General features: G+C 41.4%; 1 pseudogene; it reads left to right on the forward strand.

Annotated features, from left to right (window-relative positions):
• Positions 1-3,391: 3,391 nt before the first annotated feature.
• LOC138294065 (MOB-like protein phocein) lies at positions 3,392-5,244 on the forward strand (annotated as a pseudogene).
• Positions 5,245-5,524: the final 280 nt, after the last annotated feature.

Here is a 5,524-nt window from a genome sequence, read left to right on the forward strand (position 1 = left end):
GTGGGAGGCAGTAAGGGGGAAGGGGGTTTTGCACCAAAAACTTATGCTAGACTGGTTAGAGGCAAAAAATGCCTTTAACCAGCCTAGCATTGTTTCCTGATGCAAAACAATCAGTACCACATGACTCCTGTCTTATAAAAGACAGGAATCATGCCCACCACCCCAATTGCCAGCACAGGGGACAAGGGTGCCCTGGGCATGGCCATTGCACCCAGTGCCATGTAGGGGGGGGGGCATCTCAGGGCCCACAATGGCACTTAAATTGTTAAAAAAATATTTACCTCTACTTACCCTACTTACCTGGGATGCGGTCCCCCATCCTCTGGTGTCCCTCTGGTGTGGGTTGTGGTATTCTTGGGGCTTGGGGTGGGCTCCTGTGGGCTCTTTTCATGGTGTTTGTCCAAGGAAATGGGTTCACAGGTCCCCTAACGCCGTGCCCTGACCCAGGCTTAACGTCATTATTTTGGCCTGCCTCCTCACTCGTTCACCATTTTTGCACGGGAGGATAAATAAGGCACTAGGGGCTTTGAGTAAATTTTTTGGACAGGTACACCTACCTTGCATCTCATTGACTCAAGGTGGTTTCACTAATCCCAAAAATAACTTTAACTCCAATATTTTGACGCTAGACGGGTCTAGCGTCAAAATATAAATATGTAGTTAAGTTTGCGCTTAATAAGGGTAAAAAGAATTACACTAATTCAGTGCAAAGAAAGTATTAATATGCCCCTCAGTGTCTTTCTCTTATGTTAACAATAATAATGATATTATAGAATACACAATAAACTGCATGACCTCAAAATACTTGAATAATAACCTTGATCATGCCCCATATCAGTGGTACGAATTTTTCCACATCAAATGTTGAAAGTGTCCCTGCTTGGATTTTTAGGAGTGAACTTCAAATCTTAGAGCAGGAACCAAGCCTACAGAACTATTTTACTGGCACATTAAGATTGAAGCTGGCTTGAGCAACTCTTCCAAGCTTGGGAACTTATTTCAATAAAAAATGCAAGGTTTCAGTTCTCAGCAGCTTATGTACTAGCAATGTGCTTGATTGGATGGATCCAAATAATCTGGGACTATTTTTAGATGTCTTACTGACTGGCACAAGTACATTTCTATTTCGGTTTATGCAGCGTGTCTCACAGAAGTAGACTGGAAAATATGCATCCTCATAATCCTAAATCTCCATAATGAGGAACTATTTGTAGGATTGCTGATTCTTGTTTTTAGGAGAAATATTTTTTCAGTAGAAATAAATTCCAATATAAAGGCAACAAAATAAATTGTTCTAGAATTAAAAGTAAACAACTGTGTTGAAAGCCTTCAGCGGTAACTAAGGTCATGTTGCCAGAATGTTCTTTAGATAAGAATTTATGACAGTTGCCCTGAATAAGAGGTTGGGTTGCACTGGGAGATAGGATAAACAACATTTGTAAAGAAATGTCAGGCCCAGATTTATACTTTTTGCAGCAAAACTGCTTAAATGCAGTTTTGTAGCAAAAAATATAGCACCGGCGTCTGCCATTCCACAGAGCTAGCCAGACGCCATATAAAATGTATGGCTCAAGCTGGCGCTAAACTTTGGCTAGCTTCTTCAAAAAAGAAGTTAGCCGGGTGGGGGTGTGGGTGGGGGTGGCGGTAGGGAAGGAGGGGGTTGTGCATCAAAGAATTACGCTAGCCTGGTTAGAGGCAAAAACAATCCCTCCAACCAGACATGCGCTATTTCCTGCCACACAACCACCAAAACATGACTCCTGTTTTAGGAAAGACACGAGTCATGCCCACCACCCCAATGGCTAGCACAGGGGGCATGTGTCCCCTGGGCATGGTCATTACATCCTGTGCCATGCAGGGGACCCCAAGTCAGGGCCCCGAAGGCAAAAAGTAAACAAAATACCAACCTGGACTTACCTGGGATGGGGTCCCCCATCCTCTGGTGTCCCTCTGGTGGGGTGTTGGTGTTCCTGGGGCTTGGGGGGGCACCTGTGGACCCATTCCATGTTGTTTACCCATGGAAATAGATCCACAATTCACCTAACGCCTGGTCTGACCGAGGTGTTAAATAATGGTGCAAAGCAAGCTTTGCACCGTTATTTAGCCCCTCCTCCCATCCGTGCGTCATTTTAACACGGGGGATAAACATGGGGCTATAGGGATAGCACAATTTTTTAGATGGGAACACCTACCTTGCATCTCATTGATGCAAGGTAGATGCACGCATCCAAAAAATGGTGCAAACTCCTATATTTTGACGATAGACATGTCTAATGTCAAAATATAAATATGGAGTTAGGTTTGCGCCTAATTTGCATTAAAAAATGACACAAATTTGGTGCAAACAGAGTATAAATATGCCTCTCAATGTCTCAACCTCAAGGTTCCACCGGCTTCTTACAAGGGAGGATGGACAGTGTGGTACCTGCTATGCTATCAGGAGCACCATTGGGCGGTTCTGACAAATCAGCGAATGGCATTGGATCAGCTTCCCAATTCTAACATGCAGGTCTAAAATGCCCCTAATGTGCCAGTATTAACACTCTTATACTTTTTTAGCGCCGCGTTTGCGCCATTTTTTGACGCAACAACGGCGCAAACTTACAAAATACAACTGTCTTTTGCAAGTTTGCGCCGCTTTTGCATCAAAAAATGATGCAAATGCGGCGTTAAAAAAAGTATAAATATGGGCCTTAGCATCTCACGAACGTCGGTAATGTTGATACTAGAAATGTAACCCATTTTGGGGTATATTTTCAATACTCGTATCTATCATGGCAGTTTCACTATTCCAGACAAGTTTGGCGGAATTACTGACAAAGATATTTTCCAATCAAATGGTTTCTTGCCGTGCCACTACGAAAACACAGGGGAAGCAAACGTTGGACCAACAGTGGCCATGCCTAACTGGGATGGTCTATCATGCTGAATTCTTCCGATTATTTCTGGTGTGCCTGCTCAGTGTTGCCATTTTTTGTTTTTTTTTTGTTTTCCTGTTTAATTAACTTATTTTTCCATCCTAGCCCAGGCCTTGGCTGTTTGTCAACTTATTCACACCGTTTCAATGTAAGATAAATCTGTTGGTTATATTTGACGTGCTGGCGCCATTCCGCCAATACTGCGCAGTGAAATAGTAAAATAAATGTATCTTTATAGAAAGCATTTATACCTTTTTATTCACTCAAACTTGTGCATGACCTGTGAAATTATCAAGTACGTTTTTAAAAACAGATTTGCTTTTTAACCTTGAAAGTTTACACGATATGCATGATACGAGTCAGCTGATACAAAAATGAAAAGTACAAATTCATTGAGCACTTTATTACTGTATTGCCCCGACTCCTATGGTATACAGTATACTGTCTTAGTTCTAGTGACGGGTCTTGCCGTCTCACTCTGTCACTATGGTCATGGCGGAGGGGGCGGCAGTGCTGCGGAGGGACCGGCCCAGCACAACCGCTCAGGATAATTGGCCAGATGAATCTTTTGAAGAAATGGACAGCACCTTTGCTGTCCAGCAGTATATACATCAAAACGTAAGAGTTGACTGTGCTAACATTGACAACATTCTTATCCCCAGAGGACCAGGATGAAGGTGCTCGGAAATATGAACATCTCAGGCAGTTCTGTCTTCAGCTTAATGAACTTGCAGTCAAACTACGGAGTGAGTGTCATCCAGAGACATGCACTCAGATGACTGCAACTGAACTGTGGATTTTCCTTTGTGCAGTTCACAAAACTATAAAGGAGTATCCTGCAATGGACTATACTAGGCACACGGTTGATGGGGTAGCTTGTCTTCTGAGTTGCAATAAATATTTCCAGAGCAGGGTTGGCATAAAAGAATCTTCAGTAGCTAAACTAGGATCAGTATGCTGTAGAACAGTGGTTCTCAACCTTTTGATTCCTGCGGACCCCCACTGAAACACTTCTGGAAGCCGGGGACCCCCAAGCAATTTGTATAATTGAAATTTTAAACATTAAAACAGTAATTCACAAAAATACCCAAACAAGTACACACCAAACAAATACTAAAATTACTAAAGATATAATTATTTTATAATTAAAAAATATGCAAAACTTGAACATTTTTAATGGGAAGGTTGGCACTGCATCTTGGCGACTAACTTTTCAATGTTTGGTTTTATTTAGGAAAGCTGCCTCTCCAGGTCAGATTCTACATTTCCCAAGCAATTTATGTTTTAGTTTTTTAGGTACATAACATCTGAGAAAGCTTTTTCACATAAATATGTGGTGGGGAAAGGAAATAAAATCATAACGGTCTCTCCTATCTCCATAGCTTCTCTGTCACGTGTAATGAATTTGTTTTATAGCACCTCTCATACCACTGTAGGGTCTCTGAGCACTTTACAGGGGACTACAAGGTGTAGGATTCACGTCATCCACACTGGTAGCATCTTTTAAGAGTGCGTGGTCTGGCATAGCACAAACTCGTGATTCAGAACATAACACAGTGATTAGCGCTGACTTTATTAATGAGAATATATTTCTATACGAGCAAACCTTTTTTTTTTTTAAGCAGCATAAGGCTAATGAAAGACTGGGGACGGGGAAACGTTGCAATTTGTGCCATGCTGTTTGCATGCAGCTCTTTGATGGCAGTTCATAGCACTATGCTAAATTAGGGTTCTAACTTGTGAGCTGCACAGTAACAAAAGGATCTCAGCGACAAAAGCAGTTAACCCACTTTAATATGCACATAAAATACTTTTCTTTGCATTATACACATTCATTGCAGCTACCGTATTAACCATCTGTGCTAACTTAGATGAGTCAAAACTGCTACTAGACACAGCTATCTCTCTCCAGCAGATACATTAATCACCAGAGTTATCTTGGCGCTTTTATTATTGCCTGAAAGCTGACGGTTGTACAGGTAACTGTGTAGTGCTTTTAGAACTGCTACACAAATAAAGTCTTAAATATAAAAGCACACACGTATTCCTGTACAGAGACCTGCGGACCGCCTGGGAATGTGTCACAGACCCCCAGGGGTCCCCGTACCACAGGTTGGGATCCACTGCTGTAGAACATACACAATATTTTCACATGCCTGCTTTCGTCATGGACAGATATTTGATGAATATGAGTACAGAGCTTTTTATGTGTCATCGATTCACCAAATTTGTGATGAAATATAAATTCATGTCCAAGGATCACCTGATTGTACCAAATTTGGAAGAAGTGGTGCAGAATTCAGTTGCTGGAAAAAGTGACGCATGATAAGAATCCTGGCACAGAAACACTGCACTGAACAAACGATTAACAATAATTACGATGTACTGCAGGCATGGTTTTAGACACTTCAATCGTGTATTCTTATTATAGCTTCTTTATTTAGTATAGTTTTTGTCTGCTACGTACATTACCTTTTAAAATGGGGAATACTTTCAGTTATTAATGTGTTATATATTCAACAGTGTGGCACTCATGGTTTTTAAACACGAGTAGTATCTGTTTATGAAGCCTGTTAATGAAATGATTTACATTTCTGTAGTGACTC

This window comes from Pleurodeles waltl, chromosome 4_2 (genome assembly GCF_031143425.1).
Source record: "Pleurodeles waltl isolate 20211129_DDA chromosome 4_2, aPleWal1.hap1.20221129, whole genome shotgun sequence".
NCBI lineage: Eukaryota > Metazoa > Chordata > Amphibia > Caudata > Salamandridae > Pleurodeles > Pleurodeles waltl.